Source organism: Hirundo rustica, chromosome 5, assembly GCF_015227805.2.
Source record: "Hirundo rustica isolate bHirRus1 chromosome 5, bHirRus1.pri.v3, whole genome shotgun sequence".
NCBI classification, from domain to species: domain Eukaryota; kingdom Metazoa; phylum Chordata; class Aves; order Passeriformes; family Hirundinidae; genus Hirundo; species Hirundo rustica.
The window spans coordinates 39,224,053-39,248,625 of record NC_053454.1 but is presented as its reverse complement, the minus strand read 5'-3'; the positions used below and the strand labels follow the sequence as shown (position 1 = coordinate 39,248,625).

General features: G+C 42.0%; 1 long non-coding RNA gene across 2 annotated transcripts in view; it reads right to left on the bottom strand.

Moving 5' to 3' along the window:
- The window catches only part of LOC120752956 (uncharacterized), a 31,394-nt gene that overhangs the window by 1,407 nt on the left and 5,414 nt on the right, over positions 1–24,573 (bottom strand). The window contains exon 2 of one of the 2 annotated variants that reach the window (XR_005700893.2): positions 1,703–1,825. The exons of the other annotated variant lie outside the window; for it this stretch is intronic. This is a non-coding gene — a long non-coding RNA (uncharacterized LOC120752956). The remainder of the gene's footprint in view (positions 1–1,702; positions 1,826–24,573) is intronic. 2 annotated transcript variants of the gene reach the window in all.

The window sequence follows — 24,573 nt, the reverse complement described above, 5'->3', positions numbered from 1 at the left end:
CCCAGCCCAAGTTTTCAGAAATTATAATATCAGTGCTCAATATCCTAGAGCTGAGGGCTTGAGTTGCCCAAATCAGGCTGCAGAGAGGTAGTTGAAAAATTATTTGCCTGCTTCAGAAAAACTGAACTTCCAGCTAATCACAGGCTCACCCACAAAGGTCTAAGATATTTAAGCTTTTGCATGCCTTAGTACTTTACATTTCTATGTCTCACATAGGCCACAATATCATCTATATGGAAAGTACTGAATCAATTTTCCCTTGTGCATGTCTGAAAGTGAAGGTGTGCACAATATAAACAGTGTGTACTGACATAAAGTGTGCTATCAAACTTGCAAATGTTGCTGTGGATTTTACCCTTCCAAGTTACACCCAACCTGACTGCCAGTGCAATCACAACCATTCATCAACTTCTACAGGCTCCCAGCTGAATCCATTTCTGCCTTTCCAGAGAGGTCTCTATTTATTTTTCAGGAATATTTGCAAACATTGCTTTCTGCTGCTTAAACACACAGGGTATGTCTGACGAAATATTTTCACTCCTTGGTTTGTGACCTAAGACAGAAATCTGAGGGTATTTTAAGCAATGCTTTAATAGTTGCATGTATTCAGTGAGCTGAGCAATCCTCAGAAGTTTGACAGAAAAGCAGAACTGGAAGAAACCAAGCCCAGCTTTAAAAATGGAAAACAAGAAACAAAGTCCCTGCTAGTATTGCTGCAGGCAATCCAAAAGGCAAGACTGAGCTGCTTCTAATCATATCAGCCCTACTCCCCGGCAGGAGGTGAGGGAGGAAGCGTGACACTAAACTGACAAACACCTTTTATTTCACGTCAGCCAGACAACCATGCTGAGAGACGTGATTCAGTCTTTTCTTAGGAAAACTCACTCTGGCCTATTGGGAGCATCAATTTAGCAACCAATCAGTATGATCCCAATTAGAGAGAAGTCAAAGCCTGCAACAAGCCCCTCAATAGGAGTTGGATCCCACAGGACAGCCTCCAAACACACCTTCCACTACCATTGCTGTCCCTTCTGGCAATATATCCTGCTCCAAAGCCACCTGCCCGCGTGTGCCGCTTCGCCAAGCAATGTGTCCCGTGCCACAGCACAAGTGGGAAGGATGTGACCTCAGTGTTGCATGGAGCAAAAGGAGACCATGGAGAAGGGTCACAGACCTGTGCACTCCCAAGTCTGCTTACAGTAAGTGGTTATACGTAACTGTGAATACATCAAAAATAATTTTAATTTAAAACAGACAAATGTGCAGTGGCTCAGCAAGCGAGAGCATGCACGAGCCAAATGGCCCAAGTCCAGATTAAGAGAGACCACATGTTGCACAGAGATGTCTGAGCTACCACGGCACCCCGCAGCTGGAAAGGACACTTTCCAGTAAGAGACACCTTGCTGTGACTTTTAATCACCATGTACATGAACTACCTCACTTTTACAAGACAAAAGGGCCCTGCGTAGAGACAGACTAATTGATCATTTAATTGCCCTTGTTTAATTATTACAGTTTAAATCACAGAGGTATTGATTTCTCATAAAGACCCTCCAGACCTTTCACTGGGCTCTACCTCAAAGTGAACTAACAAGTGTTGGGGAATGAAGTCTGCAGTACAAATAATTGAAAGCAATGTATCATCCATGGACTACATTAAAGAAGAATGTATGTAAAACATGAATACAAGCCATAGCAATACCATTGAAGAGGACAAGCTGTCAATCCTTGATTTTCCTAGGAGTAAGTTGTAGGGGGTTTCTTCAATGGCCCAACTCCAAATGTCAGAATCTTAATTTTTGTTCAAAATAAAATTCTTAGGGCTCTGGGAATGAAAAAATATAAAAAAAAAAGTCATCAAAATTCAAACACAAGTAAAAAAAAAAAAAAAAAAACAAAACAAAACAAAAAAAACCCAAGAAGAATAAGTAAAATTAAAATAAGACATCAAAAGACAAAGAAAATTGTTCTGAAAAACAAAGATTGCTGTGCCAAAGCTATGATTTTTCACTCAGTTTCTAAGCACTTGAGATCAGCAGGGTGAGAACATAGTTATAAAGGCAACCTAGTACCTTCCAAGTTCATCACTTGTTCGAGAAGCCAAAGTCCAAGCAAATTTTGCAGAATGGATGAGAAGGGGCAAGATTTTGAGAACACAGCAACGAAATGGTAATAAACCCTTTCTTTGTGTAATTTTGTAAAGATTCTTAGTACTATTAAAAATAACTTTATTTCACCAAAGGACTCAGGGACAGAATTACTGCATGCCAACTTAAATTACAGCCTGTCAACAGAAGTAAAAGCCTTAAGACAGGAAAAAACATTATTGCAACCTGTGGCAGTGGGAAGTAGCTAAGATGGTTTAAAACAAATACTTAGGTGGTGTCCTGCACCCTCCCAGTAAAAATCAGTGGGACTGAAGTTTAGTCATCTGCCCAGAAAGCAGTATAAATGGCAACACTTAGCAGCACTGCAGTTTCTAATGAATGCTGCTAAGCCCACGGATGGCAGGTCTTCAGCAGACCTTAGTCCAGCAGAGCTTTGCAGCCCTTGCAAGGGATACAATGGGAAGAGGATTGTGCAAGGCCATGGAACAAGCCTTAAACATTTTACTCACAGAGTCACACAATTTTTGAAAAATACTAACTCTTAGCAGAGAGTTTGCTTTTAAGGTGCCAGTTCTCCTTAGGGCAAAGCAATATTTGAAAATGTTAAATGAATGACACTGGAGAGTTTAAAAATAGGGAGCAATACTTTCGGAAAGCAAAAGTTTTTGGGGTTGCAGTCATTGGGTTTTTCTGTGCTTTCTCATCTCCAAATTTTGAGACAAGAACCTCCAAACTTTTCTGCTTAATATGAAAACAGTGTATATTGGAGCATATTTCCTTCAACAGAACTCATCCTCTGCATAACTGTGTGACATTCCAGGTGTTTGGATCTGCAGACCCACAACTGAGGAGCAAGCAGTGATATTTATGCAAGGTCTTAGACTCATTTAATGGAAATGGATTTCATGGTTCCCCATGTTACCACACATTTGTGGGGAAATCACTTTCACCTTGATCTGAACTAACCCCCAGGTGACTTCAAGCAGGAACTAAAAGACCCCTAAATGTTTTGTGGATTAGTGTTTTCCCACCTCTGTGAAACAGGTTTCTGTCAGCTTGGCAGGGCAGTAGGCTCAAATACAAGTGGAACAGGGAACTGTATCCTTATGACTGATGCCTTAGAGCAAATCAGTCCCTCCTGCATCTGTTACTACTAAGTAACAGCCTGATAGCCCAGGCTAGCCCAAAATTTTAACTCATGTCGCAGGGAAAATTAATCAGCTTGAGTCCCGTGTTGCCTTCTCCGTTTGCACATGGGACAAGCACAGTGCTAAGAAGCTGTAAGAAGCCCAGCAAGTAATTCTTATTTTTCTCATCTGAGCTACACATGCAAGGCAGGCAGGTAAGCAGTGAAGACATAGTGCCCATGTTGGGACAACAATAGGACCCACAGGATAGACCTGTTGTCCAAAGAGAATCATCAGAGGAAGCAGTAAGTAGGAGACCTTTTACAGAATTAAGTGTCATGCAAACTTTAAAATTTCAATATATACTCCTCTTACTTTAACTCCTGTTGAAAATGATGCATTCAGAGCATTTGGAATAATGGTATCAACATAGAAATTCCATATAAGTAGCAACTGTTGTTGCAAAGGTTAAAAAATCAGGGGTGCTGGTTATCACTGACATTTAAACCACCGTGTATTTTAACGGGATGTATTTTTTCATAAACATTTGAATAAGGACTACGTGCAAAATACTCTCAGCATACCTGTCCAGGAGCTGGCACCTTTCAGCTCTCCTTGCTTCAGGCAGCAAGATATGAAGAAGCAATTCAAAGAACTCTTTCACTTGTCTTCCTGCACTTTTCTCCCAGGTGTCTAAGCATCTTCCATCATTACAGGTGGGAAATGATTGCATCCATGATAATTAGAATCCACTAGTTGTTATTATTATTATTATCAATTGCTATAATCAACACAAATCGGAAGCTTTCCTTCCTGGTGCTCTGCCGCAGCTTTGCTAAAGAAATGTGCAACACACAGCACCTCATGCAGTAACTCAACAACAAATGCAGTCTGTCAAGGCTCCTGGCACGATGTTCTACTGCTGACCTGCTCCCAGACATATAACAGGTACTTCGTGCTAAGGCTGAGCAGTGCTTAAAACATTGTTGTTGTTTTAGGTCTCTCCACACCAGACAATTTCAAGTGATCCATATAATAGTCAATGTAAAAAACTTGGAGATATACAAGGAGCTATGCTTTTGGTTTCATCTTGGTGATATGAAAAGGAAGTTCATGGCATAAAGGAAACAACCAAGGAAATTACATTCCAGAAGAATAGAAGTTTTTTGAAGCAAAGATTTAGTTGTATTTGCAGCATGAAGAATAAACTGAAAAAGGTGAATTAGGAGAACCAGGACAGATACATGTGTATGCACAGATGTGAGGGGCTGGATATGATATGTTTATTCTCATATTTATTTGCAATGCTTGTCTTCAACAGAAATAAAAGGACACAGTCCAGTCCACAAAACCGGAACTGATTTTGCAGAAATTAGATGAAAAGGACTAGAAAACATAAATAGATATTCATTTAAGATGACAAAACATCCAACAGATAAAGAAGATTCGAAATAATAATAATAATAGTAATAGTAATAATAGTAATAATAATAATAATAAACTGTGTATTTATAGAGCAGAATAGAGCTAAATGAGAGACAAATTTCGTTAGGATATTCGATGGAGTACACCTCAAAAAGCTGTATCCTAAAATAGTCTTAATTTCTCTGTCTTTAGAAATTAAACAGCAAAGTTAACAGAAATTTCTGAGGCCTGTAACATTCCTTCTGCATCCTTCTACTTTAGCTCCCGAAAACAAAAGCATTTCTTTTATGGGACTTCAGTCACAGTAATAATGAAATGACTAGGACTCTTCCCAAATAATATCTGTCTTTCCCACACTTCTCCAGTGAAAAGAAATAATAATCCATCTCAAAAATAAAGATTCCCAGAAAGAGCCATTAGGAAAGCCATTTGAATTTTTGAAATTTGACCTTTTGACACTTCACTGTCCCCACTCAAATTTCATTCATCCATCCATAATTTTAAGACTTGTCCACATAATGTGTCTCACATTTGGACCCTGACATACTGAGGGACGTGCCTGAAAGCAAAGCATCAGTAGTGCAGGTGGCCCTTTGTAGGTAGTGACAGATGTGTCTTGACTGCTAATTTCAATTTTACAGCCTGCAACTGAATCCCAGAACAGTCCTGTTTTCTTTTCTCTTTAGTAAGAAGGAAAACCACACATGTTACTGCTAGAAGAAAGCCAGGCAGCGCAGAGTGTGCAGTGGGTACCTGGCAGTGAGGCAACAGAGCTGTCACATGGGAGACAACTTTTATGCTCTTTTGGAGTGAGCAGGATTGTGCTAAGCTCTAATGTTCCATACAAAGGAAATGAAATCACTCAACATATTTTACAGCTCAGGGAAAAATGTTGCTTCATTTTTCCTCAAATGAGGTGTTTAGCTCTGTTAACTGGACATTTTTAGATTTATGACCATGTCAAGTCCAAGAGAGCGACCGGTTTAACTCTCAATACAGACAAAATGCTGTTTGGAAGGACAGAGAGAAGCGCACACATTTGAAGTAGGCAAGAATTTTTTAAAAATGCATTAGCAACTCCAATAGGCTTGAGCCAGTAAGGCACAATAGGAGAATGCAATTTTCTTGATAGTTTAAAGGGAGACACTAGATTACAAAAACATAATTCCATTTTAGAAACCTACATATAGTCATGCATAGGAAAGTTAATATAGGGAGAAGAGAATAATGCTACAGCTTCTGTTTCTTGCCTGAGAGCATGCAAAAGTGTTTGGGGCCCAATGTGTTTTGGACTTCTACATGGTGTTTTCAAAGGCTGCTTGGGCTCTACTTTTAATGGGATTTAAATCCTGGAGTGCACTGCAATTCCTTAGCTGCGCTAGGATCGGTTATGCTCAAAATGCTTCAGGTTCAGAGTCCAATATCATTAACTCCTGCTGAGCACCCCCTTATGCCACCATTTCTATGAATTTCACTATAATCATTCACAGAGTAATATCTAATACCCAAAACTGTATCCTGCTTGCCTCTTCATCCATCTGAAGGGCAAGGAAAGAAGAAAAAGAGTTTACTACAATCACAGAATCATTAGGGGTAAAAAATACCTCTAATATCAAGTCCAGCCATTAACTCAGCACCACCATGTACATCACTAAACCGTGGCTCTTAGAACCACATCTGCCTGTCTTTTAAATACCTCCAGAAGTGGTGATTCTACTGCTTCCCTGGGCAGCCTGTTACAATCCCTTACCACACTTTCCTTGAGAAAATTTTTCCTAATATCCTATCTAAACTTACACAGGTGGAACTTGAGGTAATTTCCTCTCATCTTGTCACTTTTTGCCTGGGAGAAGATATTGACCCCTACCTGGGTACATCCTCTTTTCAGCTGGTTGTAGAGAGAAATAAGGTTGCTCCTTTTCTCCAGGCTAGACAACCCCAGCTCCCCCAGCCAGTCCTCATAGGACTTGTGCCTGAAATGCTTCACCAGCTCTGTTGCTCTTCTCTGGACACGCTCCAGCAACTCAATGTCTTTCTTGTAGTGAGCAGCCCAGAACTAAACACAGGATTTGAGATGTGGCATCACATCTCAAAGTGCCACATGTAGGGGGGCAATCACTGCCCTGATCCTGCTGGCCACGCTACTTTTGATACAAGCCAGGATACAATTTGCCATGGATGCATTGCCACATGGGGACACTGCTGGCTCAGGTTCAGATGGAAATCGAGCACTACCTCCAAGCCCTTTTCCGCCAGGCACCTTTCCAGCCACTATTTTCCTTAGCCTACAGAAATGCCTAGGGTTGTTGTGACTCAAGTGCAGGATGCAGTACTTTGCCTTGTTGAAACTCATACGAATGGTCTCTGCCCATGGATCCAGCCTGTCCAGATCCCTCTGCAGAACCTTCCTACACTCCAGCAGATCAATACTCCCAACCAACCTGGTGTTCTCTGCCAGCTGACTGCACTCAATCCCCTTGTCCCAATCATTGACAAAGATTTTAAGTAGGGATGCCCCAGGCTCAAAAATGAGCCCTGGGGAACCGCACTAGTGATTATCTGCCAGCTAGATATAAATTCACCTTTCCAAGCCATGACCAGACAGTTTCTCCAGGAGAATGCTGAGGGAAACAGTGTCAAAGGCTCTACTTAAGTCTAGGCAGATGACATTCATAGTGTTTCCCACACCCACCAAATGGGTAACTTTGCCATAGAAGCAGACCAAGTTGGTCAAGCAAGACCTGCCTTTCCTAAACCCATGCTGGCTGGGCCTGATCCCCTGGTTGTCCTATACATGTGATGGCACTCCAGGTGATCTCAATAATACAAATACATAAAGTAATATCTCGAGTGAAGTGTCCTGTAATACACTTTTACTATCACTTATAGCATCAGTGATTGCTGTGAAGCCCCTCTATTACCATAGTAACAATGGGATACAGCAGAGGACTATGCTGTGTTAAAAAAAATGAAACTACAAGCTGTAGCTGAAGATTAGAATGTGGAGGGGCTGATTTTTTGCCTAAGGGTACAAAAGCAGAAGTTGTTGTACTGCTGGGCAAGAAGGAGCACAGGAGTCAAAAGAACCCAGACCAGACAGCACAAAACACAATCTCAATCCCACTTACCCAGTGGATCTGGAAGCCAATTTCTGCCTTAAGAACCAATAATCAGCAGCAAAAGTCTCCAGCGCTTTACAGCCCAGTGACACAAAACCCACAGCAGCTCTTGTGCTATTGCAGAGCATCAATGTGTTCTGCGTTTACTGGGCTAATATTTATTTGTGCATAAACAGATGCCAGGTCTGAAATGCTCACGGTGTGGCATTTAATTCAAGAAGCAACGGGAATGACCCTGCTTTTATGAGCAGCTGTAAAATCATGCTGTTGTGGGACTCAGGTGCTTTGCACCCCCTGAAGTGTTTTGCAAAAGGCTCAGAAAGCAGATGCTGGGCTGCTAACCAACCCAAAAAGCAAATAACGCCAAGCATGGGGAGGGGGCAAACAGGACTAATGAAACCCTACAAATGTGCTTGATGGTTTCCACAGCCAGGCCATCCTTCTGAGTGACAAATAATTCATCTTTTACCAGCTCCTATCGCCTAAAGATCAGTCTCTTGGTTGTTTTCAGTGAAACGTACATAAACCAAAATATTTTCAAACAGGAACCCAGATGTGATAGGGCCTGCCCCAGCCTGTGACAGGGACACAGAGGTTAATTATGATTGATGGCATATCACTCTTCATAAAGCACCCACTCGCCACATCAGGTGTTTTTACTGTCATTTATGGAGGGATGCTGGAGATGCCAGCAAGCAATGTCTGGGGTCAAGGAGAAAGGGACAGCGGTATGAAATAGCCAATTAAGTTTCCCCTGCTTGCCAGGAGGAGGAAATAGAAACACACATTAAGCAAAAGTCTCAGAGTGATATTTTTTGTTGTGTTTTCATGCTGTCTGTGGTCCCACAGCGCTGCTCTTATTGAAGAAGACCAAGACAAGGAGGTGGCTGCCAGGTTAAACTGTAGCTCATCATGGATGAATTTGAGAGGGGTACATGGAGCCATGTGTCTGCTGCAGGCTGCTGAGGAATACATGACTACAATCACTGCTGTAAAACCATTTCAGACATGTCTTTGCACACAATTAACATTGCTTCTCTAGGGGCTGCATGCTACTCATCTGCTTCCTAATGCATCTTTGTAAGGGACAATTCTAGGAAGTTCAAGTATATGGAAATTAGTGTGAAAACACACTTGGGCCCTTGGGCTTTTTTTCTCTTCTATCCAGTAATAGATAATATGTGGCATACACACACGCATGCAGAGAAACACAGATTTCCTTTGTTCAAGTGCTGGCTTGTTTAAGGTGTAAGAAAGGCCTGGACTTAGTATTTCACAAAACAAAGAAAACAAGATGCAAGCCTCCCATGCTTAAAATACGCTCACTGACACACGGTGTGCTTTATCTGTCTTCTTTTGCATATTAATCCCTTCTACAGCCGCTTTCATACAAGACACATGTAAGACACTAACATGAGCTAGTGCTGCTGTGCTGGAACCTGGTAAAAATATGAGCAAGAAGTGAGCTGAAGAGCCAGGGCAGAAGGATGAGGTGCTGTCCTCTGCTTTAACTATTCATGGTTGTGTAGTGCTTCTGAATGGGTATGACTTTGCATATGACAGTCATAGCCATAGTCTTCTGTGAGTAACAAAAATGGATCAATGTTAAATGAACTATTGTCCTGCACTTTATCTATTTTATGGGTTAAACCAACTTATTGTATTTTAATGAAAAAAAATCAAGATAATAAAGCTCATAAATTCATAAAGGGAATTGGATCTGCTGAGCCTCGTATTGAACGAGCTGTGTAATTTCATGTGTGGGGTTATTTATCCTCCTGTTCAAGTAATCTTTTTTTTCTTTCTGCTATTTAAACTAATCAGAGCCATTTCAGAGAAGGAACTAGGTAAAAAGGAGGAGTCCTAAATTAATTTGTCTGGGGCTCTGAGCTCAGTTCCAGGACAGAAACAGCTATCAGACAGTCCAGAAAGCTTTTGCACACTATTTTGAAGTTTTTTGCCTGTCATTAAAAATAAACAGAGCACAGCTGGAGAGCTCCTTTCACTGTCTCCTACATGTCCTCAAATAGAATTAACCAGCACACCATAGCAAATTGCATGTCCAGCAGCGTGTGCAGAGCTGCTAAGAAGGCAGATTTGGGAGTGTCAGATTTGAATGGCACAAGCATTTGCACATACACAGGGCCCTCAGAGGAGGTAGATCCTCAGAGCGTTCACCCACATGAGAGGGGGGCTCTGGAGAGTGCCGGATACCTGTGCTGCAGGGAAACAGGGTGGTGCTGGATGGATCCTGTCTCAAAGTGTGGCTGGTCCAACTAACTTTCCAAGACTTTACATCCTAAGCTTGCAGCTCTGATATTTCTTCACAGAGAAACAATCGATTTTGAAACAAGGGATCATTTTTAGTAGATCATCTCAGGGGATATGTGTGTGTGTGTGTGCGTATAAAAATAAACAACTTCCGCATTCGTTGCAGAGAAGTGAACAAGTGAATTACCCGCTGTTTTCAGCCAGTCATGAATAATTCAAATTCCCCTGTGTCGGTGGATCTAATTAGTAATCATCCAAACTATTCTTAAATTATCTAGTTCGGAGTTACTTGCATAGCAACGACATTCATTTCCGATAGTATTATTAATCCATTTGCCAGTGTGAGATTGCCAGGGCAGAGGCAGTGGGAAGCCATACCATCAGTTAATGTTATTAATGTTTCTTTAACAATTAACCTATCCGGTGTTCAGGGACAAACAGCATATGTCATGTAGAGATATTTTTAAAGCTCTGTGGATATGTGCCATACGTCCCGCTGATTCGGCCACCTTGAAACGCAAGGAGCTGTCATTAGCAAAGGCTTGACCCTGAATGTGTAAATTGCATAGGAGCCAAGAGAAAACATGAAATAATAGAGTTACCAAGATACCTTAGAAAGAGATGAGGTGTGACTCACTCCAAAAAGTGACTTTGCAAATGCAAGGCTCATTGGAGGCCTTATCACTGTTTCTCACTTAAGTAATAAAGGTCTGTATTTTGTTTTCCATGTTGCTAATTTTAAGATTCCAAAATGCAACCCATCTCTGAAGCCCACACAAGCATTCCTTTTCTTACTTTGCCTATCCTGTGAGCCTACAATCAGTTCTTTTGAAAATGAAAACGACAGTTTAGTGTACCTGCAAAGATGGCACAGCTGAGAGTGGTCAGGAAGCTGTACATTTTAATTTAGTATAATTCAGGATATAATGAGTGTATTGTGAGCTTTCCCTGTCCACCAGGTATTCATTGTAAACCACCTGCTCTAGGATTGATCTGTGAAGTGTCAGGGTGAGACCTTCATTTAAGGCAAATAATCCCAGAACTATTGCTGTGGGAGTTTCATATCATACTTAGAAACATCTGGCCCTGGTGCTTCTTACAGATGGGATACTGGATTAGAGGAAGCTTTGATCACATGAGAACATGTTCTCAAACTTGATTATTTTTAAAGAGCCTTTTAAGTTACTGATCCAACAGTCCCTTCTAAAATATCCTACTGGAGAGGCAGCGCCAGCTCGCAAAAACGTAAGAGTTTGTCCCACAGAAAAGCCTTGGTTCTTAGTCAAGCAGCATATGGGTCCCTGGGTATCTGATTGTCCCTGCCCAATTCCCTGGATAATCCAATTAAATAGCAGGAGGGTTGTGCTCGGGGCAGCTCCCAGCCCCACCTCTGTCCAGGGTGCATCAGGGGCACCCAAGGAAGCTGCTCTGACACGCTGGCTGCCACGGCTGCAAATAGAAGCAACTCACTCCTACACATTTAATACTTTCTACATAATGTTAAAGGGAGTTAGCTCATTTAGAAATAAAATCTTGCTTTCTCAGTCACTTTGAGGGCTCCACTGGAAACTGATATTTGCAAGCATACTACATAAAATACTTTTAAACCCACTAAAACCTATATTCAAAAGACAAAGGAGAATTGAATTTCTACCAGCCCAGGAATATCAAAGAGTCCTGTCATTATTTAGAATTGTTTTCTGATTAGTGCAATATGTTGTGCTAGAGCTGGCCATGTGGAAAAGTTCTGGATGACAAAATAGTATGGGAGAGAGCACAACGTATTTTTTGTTAAATAAAAAAGTAAACACACTGATGCCACCAAAGGAAGAGAATAAAGTTGTAAACATATTTCCCAGGCTTCGGCTAACAGCAGGAGTTTACAGTTTTTCTGCAGTGGCCAAGTATAATAAAATTGATCTGTTGACTATACAGATCCATAAAATAGTTTACGCAGAGTTATGTTATTGCCAGTTGGATCAGAAACAAAATTCTTCTGAAGGAAAGTGGCCTTATAAGCATCCTTTTTCCATTACACATCATGGCAACTGCTGGTAAATGAGGTCCAGGTTTCCTCAAAATTTGACACTTTGGGTCATTCTGCATTTAAACAGCTCTCAAGGACCAAGTATAGGAAGATGAGTGAGCTGAAAAGGACTGAAAAATCCTTAGACATTCTTCTCCTCACAGTAAGTGCAGACTGTAACCCTTCTGTGGGCATTGCACTTGTCCTGGCAGAAGAAACTGTTTCTAAAGCCCTTTGAGGACAAGTTGGGGTGTGTGGGTTTTTTGGGGGGTTTTTTTTTGGTTTTTGTTTGTTTGTTTTGTTGGTTTTTGTGGGTTTTTTGTTTGTTTGTTTGCTTTTTGGTGGGTTTTTTTTGTTTGGTTTTTTTTTTTTTTTTTTTTTTTTTTTTTTGGTCAAGAGAGGCAATGGGAGATGCTTGCTCCTAACCCCAGGAAGACAAAAAAGCAGAGAACTGCAGGTGGAAACAGCTTAGTCCACCATTAGCACAAGTGTTCAAAGTTAGTTGTGGTGTTTAGCCTCCAAGTCTTTGTCCTCAGTCTGAAACAAGTGTTCTCTTCAGAGCTGTGTCCCTCAGACAAACCCCACAAAACGAGGCTTTCAGCATTGTTACTTCTTGTCATCAATTCAGGTCATCTATTTGGGACAAATTAATTAAATCCCAAAGAGAAATCTTTAAGAAGTCTCACTTTAAAAACCCAAACTTTCATGATACATGGTTCATAATCTTGATCCAGGAATCTGAATCTGCAGACGGAAGCCTAAGTGAGTGGAGAATCAATGAGCTTTTCGCATAAAATCTCAGAAAAGGAGGGCTACATTCTCTCAGGATTACAAATCCATCCCTGTGGCGGATCCTATCTCCACTGCACACGTAAGGTTAAAAGACCTGCAGACGGTCAAGAAACTGAACCCAAAGCTCCAAAATGGCTGGCTAATGCTCTTACCACTGAACTAGCCAATACATTACCAAATGCCTCTTCTCCCCAGCATCAGTCTCAGTGTGACTAAAGAAAATCAGTGTATAAAATATGCAAAAACATAATTCATTATTTCACAATGCAGTGTACACAAAATCCTCCCCAACGCACCAGCATTTAGTTTGAAATATGCCAAGGTTAATAGCTATAATGTAAAATCGTTATCTGCAGCAGAGTATTAATTAGAGGCCTCATGCACAATGCATTAACAATTTGCATGCAAAGAACACTGCAGTGGTTCTCGGCAGGAGGCTGAGAGCATGTTATAGCCCTCAGAGAGCTGGAAGACCTCAGGGAAAGCCTTGCACTGAGCTCTCTTTGAAGCCCAAAGCAGGGCTCTAGGACAGTGCTTCTCTCCTGCCTTTTGCACTTTTTCTGGTTCTCATTGCATTTCTGGTCAGACAAAATTAATTCATTCGCACTCCTCTTGGAGCCGGGGAGCCCTGCAGGCACTGGGGGTGTAACTCAGCATGGGCCACCACAGGCAGCTTTCCTCCAAATCGTGCCAGACACTTTCTAAAACTCCCTGATATGAAACTATTTTGGCCTGCAAGGGCTGTATATTTTTTGGAAGAGTGTTATTTGGATGCAGAAAAGGTCTGATTTATTTAATGCTACAATTAACAGTCAGCCAGTCCTAAAGCCCCTCAGGCCAGTAATTCAGTAGAAGCCACTTCCACAAGTCTGAGAGAAAGACAAAACCCAAAACTTCTGCCATTTTTGTGAATTTTATAACTTTGGAGGGCCTCACTCTCCCATGCACAGCACTTGAATACTCAGCCTTGCAGGACAGCTCTGGGACAAAGAATCAAAATCTCACCAGGACCATGAAACTTGTTCAGCTGCAGGAGAGGAGCACGTTCCTGTCTGCAAATATTCACAGAGAGCACATGGGTCTCCATTCTTCTCTTTCCCATATTGATTAACCATAGTATCAGATTTTTTTTCCTCATCTGTATCTTTCCCACTGTTTTTCTGTGTAGGTTACTGGTTTGGGTTTTGGAGACTATTTTCCTTCAAAAGTCAACATAATCAAAAATAATTTTCCCAACAGCTGTTTTCCACATCCAAATAGCAAATACAGTTCTACACAACTGCAATACACAATTAGATGTATCAAGCAGTGTGCATAGATTTTTACAAAGTCTTGGTGAGGTCACAAAACCACAAGATGCTTGATGGGACTTTGAGAGCTGTCATGCACGTCCTTTCCCCCCAAGCCAAGCTGACCTTGATTCAAATAGCTGATACAGACCCTCATGCAGAAGAACACACACACCTACAGAAGATCTTTGACCTCATGGACATTTCATCAGACTGGCAAAGAAACCTGGGAAAGGCGCTTCTTCAGGAGAAAAAAACCTTCTTTATTTTTCATCCTGGAGAAGAAATTGAGATTCTTTATCTCAGACAGCTTTCATCTGAAATGAAGAAGGAGCTGTCCTAGCAATTTGCACATATTCTTTACTATCTTCCAGCTAAAATACTACAGCTGGGACAGAGTCATGATTTGGCTCTGGCGTACCTGAGTCTTATTAGTGTGATGTGTCACCATGCCAGTAGTTAAGATATCAGTCTTTTTTCAAAGACTGTTATCTTGCTGCTGAACTCCAGATATGGCTATGTGACTTGAAATTTCTGGGTATAGTCCATGACACAAAATTCTTCTAGAAAATTCCTGTTCTAATCAGTCCTGGATTTGGTACAACGAGGACCAAGCCATTCCCTTCTGGCACTTTTAGGCTAACTTATGAGAGAGCTCACTCATGTTACAGCATGTGCCAGGATGTTTGCAAATGGTGCCGGCAAAGTTCAATGACTCTAAAGTTTCCACAGTGCCAGGAGCAAGCTGTCCATGAGTTTTAAGATGTATCTTAAAACAGGATTGTTTTATAAACAGGATTGTGCAACAGGGTTGTAAGCAGTCAGGGGAGATAAATCATGACCACCCCTCAGCCCTATTCCCCAAGCAGATTAGGTTTTTATCAGAGCACTAGGAAGATAACACCAAATGTCAGGTGTATTCTGCTCCTGGCAGGTGCTAAAAGATATTCAATCAAATTCTTTCCCCCCATTTTTATTCTTCACTAAAGCTCCCTCTTGGGTTCCTGTTGGAGCCTCTTTTCCTCCCCAGCCAAAACCCGCAAGAGAGCAAGTGCTGGTGAGGCTTCAGCCAGGGCTCAGATGGCTGTGGGCTGACTCCAGCCTGGGAGGTCTGATGAGAAAGCAGGAAAAATAAATCTCTACACGTAGATGCTGTCCGGCTTCTCACCTGCTAAGCAATGCCCCTTCAGGGACCGTTTTGGCTTTTTAAGGATTTGTTTTATTTTTCTTTAAATAACAAACATGCAATTGTTCTGTACTTCAAATTACTCCCATTCACCTTTCTTTAATACTGTTTTCTCTTGTTTCCAGTTTATTTAGCACAGAGAAAGCATATGACATGCAGCAAAGCCATCTTATCCACAATGGCCTCATATCCTTGAACCCCACGAAAAGGAAAGTGGTGACTCAATGACAAAATCCACTCAGTGACAAAACCCTGCCACTGTCCCTCTTTAGGCCATGACTCCCTGCTGTACCCTTTTTCACCTTGCATTAGTCAGCATTCTCAGACTTCAAAGTGGTATCTTTGATCCTCTCAACCTTTTCCTGCCATATACTTCTGTCACCATTTGAAAATGAGGCACAAGATGAAAGATGTGGAGATGAAAGGGCAGGAGAGAGAGCTCAGTCCCTAAGCAAAGCTGGGATGCAGCAGAAAAACCAGACCACAGCCATTGGTACCGGCATGAGCAGAAAACACAACTTGATCTCAGCAAGAAGCCGCTTTGGTGCAAGCAGCTTTTAAACATGTAAGGAAGAGATGCAAGCAGCAGAGCTCTGCCAACTGATGCTGCCCTGCTCTGACCCAGGGGGTGAATCTGCAGGAGGAACAAAGCACCACAACACCCTCACAGCCACGAAGACAGATCCCAAAACCGCGTAACCACGGGCCCTAATGAAATCCCCAAGCACCACACAATTCCCACAAACTAAAGGCTTTTGCAAGCACTCACACCTTTTCTAGAGTCTCTAAAGGAAAGTCCCTTCCAAAATTCCCAAAACAATAAGAGGAAAGTTCAAAAAAATGCAATCAGAGGTCCCTGAAGCACATAATACATTTTTAGACAAAAGCTGTCAGTAACAGGAGCTTCAAATGAAGTTTCACATCTAAATAACAGGCCTCCCCTTCCTTTCAACAGCACTAGTCACTGCTGGGAGCTCTGCATAATTTTGTGAAATCAGGCACCGTGATGAATTGCCTGAATATACTCATTTTATACTAAGAATCTATTCACTATGCCATATTCTGCTCTCATTTCTACCAAGGTTACTTGAAATAATGAACTAACCTCTTTTATCAGGTTAAGTTCAGGGTTGTCTGGCAGATCTTTCTGAATAGCAGATATTCAAGTATTTTTCAGCATCTCTTTTTTCAGAAACAGGATTTTTCTTTAGCATTTAAATATCTGAAACATAGATTTTTATTTTTTTTTTTTTTTAATTACTTAGGATTTTCTTGCAAATTGTGTTTGTAGTGTCAGGCTTTTGTCTGCAAAAAACTATTTTGATAAATCCTGTTGGTCACAGAAGTATTTTGATGACAACAATATTTTAAGATAATCATTTGGATGATGTTATCAGAAAAAAAAAAAAAAGAAAAAAAACAAACAAAAAAAAACTTTTTCAAAATCTTACCATTTCCTCACAAATTTGGGCAAACTACCTAACTATTTGTAATGCTTTAGTTTGCTTTAAAATACTTCCCTCCTCCAGTCTGTGCTGTTTTCTAACATCCCTGACCTAAGATTGCAGCAAGGACAAAACTTCAGATTTTCCCTGCTTCACAAGAAAAAAAGAAATGAGAGGACAGCAACCCTGGCAAGTCCTGAAGGACAGAACAATTGGATTCAATATTGTGACCCCAGTGGCTATTTGATTCTGTGAATCTCTGTGCTGCCAAAACCCGCTGTAAAGGCATTCCAGATTTACATACTTACTCTGCAGGGAGGGGTTGAGAGTATTACCTTTTTTATTTCTACATGTGAATTCTTACATTAAACACAGGAAGAACAGCCCAGCACACTCAGAAAGGGCCTGCAAAACTGAAGAGTTGTGAGAAGAGCCTTTTTGGAAGACGCTGATCCATAGGAGCAACCCGCTACACTCTGTCCAAGCTTTGTAAAACTACCTGGGTCAGTGATAATTATCATCAAGGTAAATTATATTCCCTGTCATGTCATATCACAATTAACCAAGCAGCCATAATAATCATCTATCTTGCAAAGCCTCTGAGTAGGCAGTTTGCTATCTGCTGTTGAGAGATAAGATAGATGCCCAAACAGCTGTGAGAAAAGTCCTGTTTCCTGGCTACACACAATGCATTTCAAAGGCAATAAATGCCCAGCAGTGTGCTATTCTGCTCTCTATTCTGCCATAACACTTCTCTTCCTGCAACACGACTATCACAGGCACTCTGCCTTTCTCCTGGCAGCAGCTTTGTTTATCCACTTGTCCATCATTTCTCCAAGTGTGAGCCCGCAGTAGGAGATACAGAATGCTTGTCTGCACTTGGAGAAATCAAGAACCAGCAGAAACAATGTATCCCTCACAGGCGTGCCCATGGGGATTAATCAGCAAAAGCACGCGACGGCAAAGCAGAAGAGTCTCTGGAGCATAAAAAGCACCAGAGGGTGCTTCCCTGCTTCAGTGCACCTCCACTCACACCTCCATGAGCCCAAAGTCCCTAAACACACCAGATTTCCTTCGCTGTATTCTCGTACCTCTCTCTACCTTGGCTGCCATCTGGCTTCCGGAAATCAGAGCTGCTGACATCAAAATGTTTATAATCAGCCTATAGCACAACTCCCACCAAGAGCCAGTCAGCCCAGAGTCATCCTTCTGCTGCTCATAAACAGCCTCAATGAGAGCAAAAACAAAATCTCACAAATGCTAAATTTTATAAATACTTCTGACCGTTACTCACTGGCCTCATAAATCTCTCACACATTAGACAGTCAGACTAAGAGGACACAGAAATTTTGCTCTTAGTGCCATAAATCTTTCTCATGTTCTTTCTATGGTTATAATAACAGAAATTTATTGTTGCTTTGGTTTTCTCCCGTATTCTGTGTAATTAATCTCGATGTGTTGCCATGTACATCAAGAGACAGTACATTTTGTGCCTGCCCATTTGTATTTTTTTCAACAGCGAGTCCCATCTGAGTTAATATATTGTTTTATATTATATATAACCACTGACCATAACTCAGAACACAACACATTTTCATTTTGTTGCCCCATTATTTTTGCAGTAAGTCGATACGATAGGAGGTGAAGCGTGCCTTGCTCAGCACTTATTGATCTGTCTGTTTGCCCATTGCTTACATCAAAACACCACTTGTCAGCTCTGCTCTGTTATGATTATCTTATCACACAGGAAGTGACAGCCTCAAAGACTAAATGCCGGGCAACATCCAAGGTCAGGTGACACCAAAAAACAGCCCAAATTCTTTTGAGCAAGGGAAAGATCAGCACCTAGTGCTTCAGGATTAAGTCTCCTTTTTATGCAGGGCACCTCTTTATTGCAATCAGGAAAAGTAACTACTGTAGCTAGGAGAACACACCAAGCAGCTCTTGCAGCACTGAGGCTCAATGTAGACATGACTGAGAGGAAGTACTCCAAAATGAGAGGAACCTCATGGACCACAAACAACAAGACAAGCTATCTTAAGTTTTTGGTTGAAAAAGGAATTTGGAGTTTACCCAAAGCTTGTCCATCTTCCTAGAAGGAATGCTGACCTCATGGGAGATTCCATGAGTGGAGCAGAAATGTTGTGCATTGGTTTGGACTTTCTACTTCCTCAGCAAGTGCTTTGCACACTAGAAAAGCACAACCCTGCTTGTTGGGACACTTAGACAGCGGTGTGTCAGTGTAGCATATCAATAACACTTTGGATCCAGATCAGATGCCCAACAGGTCACCTCTCTGCATATTCAGTGAACCAAAATAATGCATGGTGTTCATCCATCCTGCCCTTGCGTCATGTGATGACACATATGAACAACAAAAATCACTGCCCTCTCTTTCCTGCGTGTTTCTCCATCCCCTGCAGATTTTAGATCTCAAGAGCTTTGAAATACACATTTGGCAAAGCAACTCTGCTCTTTCATAACATGCAGCAGGGCAGCACCTGAATAAATATGATTAGTGAACCATTGCTTAAAGGATCGATCACTTTGCTTATGTAAAAAGGGCTGTGAGAGACAGATGCCGATGTGCTGATGTGTTTTGGAGTTTGTCAGCAGGATGGGAAGGTAGGGCTGTGAGTGACAGCAGAGCTTCTTGAGGATTTGGGTCATGCTGTTTTAAAATTTCAGACAGGAAAGATTAAAATTTGTGGCTGGATTACTGATTGACTGAAATAATGTACCCTCTTACCTGGAAAATAGCAGAGGTCCAGTAGCAACCTCCACTGTACAGTTGTCCTTCTTCATGAGGGTCACAGTTTTAAGCAAAAAGATTTCCTGTACATGGGCTTCTGCATAGAGGTGAGCCTCTGCAGAGAGAGAAACTTACTACAAGGCAGTTCAGAGGAAAGAACCCAAAGTATCCCCTGGCACAGAGGCAATCGAGGGCACTGTGCGATGGCAGTGGGCAGAAAGGATGAACCCCTACACAGACTGTGTTCACTACCCATTACCAAATTATCATGTCTTTCAATCCCATGCTTTGGTGGCACTAGGCAAGATCAAGAAATGCTGCCAACCACCATAAGCACCCAAGAACCACAACATAGGAGCTGCAAACCCTTGCACACTCTACTAAACACTTTCTCTTTTTTTTCCATGTCTTCTCTGTGGAAAAACATGTAGAGGACTTTTACTGGAATGACAGCCAGGGTTGTCATGCAATGATGGGGAACACAAGGAGAGCTCATTCACAATGTGAGGCTCCATGCACTGTCAGAGAGCAACATGGAGCATGTGATTTCTGCTTCTCTCAGCATAAGGCTGCAAAACAGGTTTAGAGTAACTCACTTACACTGTATAATGCCAGCACACAGGAACTCAATGGTTCACATGAATACAGACCCAAATTATTTCTTGTAACATGCTTATATGGAGGAAATGAAGAGCATTTCCTTGCTCTGCATGGTTTGTATTTCTGGTGTGGGTTTTTAAATAATGTAATCCAATATATTACAGCTAAATCTGATGAGGAAAAAAATGGCAAGAGCTTACTTGTGTTCCCTGATTTACAAGTGTTTGATTGCACTTTCATGTGCTGGATTTCTAATTGCAACCTATCCTATCCAAGTTGCAGCCTACATGCCACTCACTGCTGGTTACAGAGCAAGGGGGACTCACATCCCTTCCCTTAACTGCTCTGTGGCCTGATCCTGCCCTTACAGCAAAGCCCACTTGTGGACTATACAACACTATACTTTCCCCTTTGCTATGCACAGTTTTCCTACCATGTCTCCCCCTTAAACTTCCCAGCTTCCGCTTCTGAGTTTCTCATTTTTGAGAGTCGTTGCTCTCCATCAGATGGTCTTTAACTTCCAGACTCTCGAAAATCTGCCAGCAGCAATCCCCTACTGCAGTTTGCAGAAAATGTGGGCAGAATCCTTTAAACACACTTCTCCATCAGAAAAATGAGGGGCTGCTGGCACTATGCTACTTGCATTGCCTGGTGTTTTCATCCCCTGGGACGATAGAAGGGAAAGTTGTTAATGATACAATGTCCATTTTGCAGCTGCAATGTACTTCCAGAGGGAGGTAATCTAATTGGTACCATATTACTTTAACAGCAAATCAGTGACAAGAACATGCACACTGAAGCGCTTGGCCATTTGGGGAGTTCATATGAACTGTGGTGGCTCAGCTCATTGCTGTGAGCTCTGAGAAAATTAGATAGAGGTGAGCTATGAAAGAGGAAATCCTGAACTAAACTGAAGTCTGTGTGGATCCCAGAAAAGCCCAATAGGTATTCTCTCTCATTCTCCATCTATTGGGATGACTTTTTTTTTTCAAAACCTGCAGCTCAGGATCTTTGATCTAAGCACTTTACTTCTTGAAGTCCTGGGGAAGCTGGTGTATGGTCCTGGGAGTCTCCACTAAAATTGATCTTGCATGCAAATCGGTGTAAGGTATGCCAGGGTGCACCAGTCACTGTGGGTCTGCAGAAATCCTTTGGGTCTTTAGCCCTTGGCATCATCTGTGCAATGGGAGCACCTCCAGCCTTCTGGCTCTGATGACACTGAAATGGTCAGAAACCACAGCCCAGCTGACAGAGTGCAGCTGAGCCTTCATTTGAATACTCACAAGGGGAAAAAAAGGTGGGGGGGAAGCTCTTCTATTCAGTTCATTCCTTCTATTATTCTTCTTTGCACATGCTGCGTTTGTTTTTGTCATTAGGTTTCCAGTGTCCCTAATAAGATATTAATGAGATGCTAATTCAACATGCAAATTACAGGAGACTGGCATGGCAAGATTGCTATATTTAGAGCCAGAGCAGGATTTTAATGGTTGTCTTCACCCATCTTGTGCCTTGTGTCAATTGCTTTCTTACTCCAGTGAGCAGTCTCGCATCCCTGAAGTGTCTAGGTGACCTTGGAGGTTAGGAAAGAGATGAAAAAACTGGACTATATTTCCATAGTAGTAATGAGAGAAATCTCACTATGCTTCAAAGACACTGTCAAAAGGAAGTCCTCTTCTTAAAAAAAAAAAAACAAAAAACAACCAAACAAACAAAAACAACAACACCAAGACCTTGGAGCCTTGCCCATTCAGAAGGAATAGCAAGGGCAAGGGAGAAATGAGATTCTCGTTGCCCCATTGCAGAGTTCAGGAGTGATGCCAGGATCCAGATCTGACTCGATCACACAGCCTGGTCTGGAGGAGTGGAGCAGAGGAGAGGGTTTCATATATATCCTGTGGTCCAGCACATGCAGCATAACCTGTCCCATGGCCTCAGGCACATGCAGGGGCTCTGCTCCTCCATCCCATCCTCACAGTGGGGCTGTGAGGTAGCTGCCTTGAGCTCACAGCAAGCACACCAGTAGTTTGAACTCCTGAAATGAATGCTGCTGGAAATGTCCCCTTAAGAAAACAAGCAAGCTGAGTGGTCAGGTATTGAAGGATGCTAAATACTCGGGACGACACCATCCATTCCTACCACCTTGGCATTCCCATGACTTGCATCTCTCCCGATCAGTGTGAAAGAGCATGTTCTCACACCAAACATGAGGGTCAGCTCTGCAAATGACACCAGAACTTGAGGTTTCTATTTTGTCACCCAGAAATTGATAATAAGGATAAAGTCTTCTATTTAGATATGTTGTAGCACCACAGACTACAAGAAGAGATTTTTAAACACAGTACTTTTAAAGGTACTCAAGCCTGAGAGAAGACCTAGGTAGTAAAATCAAAATGCCTTATCTTGCCAGGAGCTGTGATCAAGTACCTCACTTCAGAGGTTGTCATGAGAGGCTTGCAGAAGCTCTTCAGAAGCTCAATAATCATGTCCCACCGCAGTTTAGAGTCAGTTTTCAGAGTGTTGTGACACCCTGTCCTGAAGCAACTGAATTCCACTTCTGATCATACCAAGGACCAAGTCCTTCAAACAACCAGCTTGGGAATGCTTTTAAGAAGAAAGTGTTTTTTTAATTATTATTCTCATTATTGAAAGGTGCCAGCAGCAAACTCACTATCTCATTTGCTGTCACCATCTTATCACATGCATATGATAACAGATGCCCCCAGCTTCATGACAAGCACACACCCAATCCCTGCCAGCAGTTAGCCTCATAGTGAGGCTTTTGTGTGCTTCTCAAAAGCCTAAAACATCTTTTTCCAGTCTATACAGATGGTTGTAAAGAAACACCCAAAGAGACTGGCTTACAAAGTTACTGAGTCCCCAAAACAGCACTCTCAGGTTGTGGAAACCGGTCACAGCCCCTGAACCAGGTGTGTGCTAGGGCAGGTATTGCCTCATTCAGTATTTGCAGCTTGGCGTACCAGGCTTCTGGCTCACAAACAGCATTTTTAGTGTTACTGTTTTTAGATATTATCCCGAATTTCTGGCTGGACCTTTGCTTGGAGACAGCCAGCCCCATGGCTCTGGTGCTTCTTACAGGTTTTGGTCATTTGCATCAGTTGAGAAACTGGCTCTTATTTTATGGATTTTTTTTTTTTTTTTCCCCTCTGAATCACAGTCTCCAGACTAAAATGGTACCAAAATCTCTGCAGACTTCTCCCTCCCCCAGTGGTTTCAGCTGCTTTTATTGCTCTGAGGCACCAGACAGTTTTGTTAATAACAGTAAATCCTTTTAGCCTCTGGTTAGTGCAGGTTGTGCTGTGATTGACAAGGTAATAAAAGTGTTAATGAGAGAAACTGGCACAGCTAGAGATCAATAGTTGCCAATAAGAAAAACAATTCTGATACTTAATTTTGTAGAATTCCCCCAAAGCGGTTGAAAATACATCACAATCGGTCTATTTTATTGTTTAATAGATGTTCTCTCCCTGGTGGTCTCAGATAGAGATCAAATTAACTGGAGACTGGGTGAAACGGCAAAGAAGAGAGCAGGATTCTTGTTCCTCCCAAGTTTGCAGGACTGTTGGGACATGGAGCTCTAGGGCAAAGCCATTTCTGAAATAAATGTGTTTGGGGCTACCTTTCCCATCCAGATGATTGCCCAAATCCCTCCTTTCTGCACATTTTCCTGCAGTATGAATAAAAGGGGGAAATAGCACACAATGACAGCTGCAGTGCCAATGGTCACATTGAGGTTACAGCCAGAAGATCAACCATAATCAAAATGCTGGCTCAACAGTGCTGTCCCAAAGGACAGGTATACAGAAGGAGTCAGGGAAAATGCCCTTTGGAAAAGAAACAGTTTTAAGATTAGTGCCAACCTGTGTTTCTCAGAGCTAATCAGAGTGGTAAACGCAGATGAAGTGCATACAACTTGTACCATAGATTAACATCAATTTCTTGCTAACAGGCTCCCAAGCACGGCGCACCCTGTGTGGTCCAAACACCTTGTAACACCCTAAATCTCCTCTCACAAATCTGCCTGGTGCCAGATGCATATAAAAGCCTAATCTCATTTCAAGGGCAGCTGTTCAATATAGGAGACTGTGTGCTGGCAGTAGGAAGCACTGGCAAACTGGAAATGCAGTGAGAAGAGGGAAACAATTTCAAGAGGGGCACAGAAAGGTTGTAAGTCAAATGGAAGAGAAACTGCTCTGCATTTGTGAAAGTATGGAGAAGGGGAGAAGGTCCAGTATTTAACTATACAAAAATGACTGTGAATACATTATCCAGAGACTGGCTGGATTATGCATGGATGGTAAGACTCTTTGGGCAGCTTAATGACAACAGCTTGTGCGGTCCCACTGGTTGTGCACAGGGAGTACCAGCAAAGTCAAAGACAAAAGGAGGCCTCTTCATATGGGCTGTGCTCACTG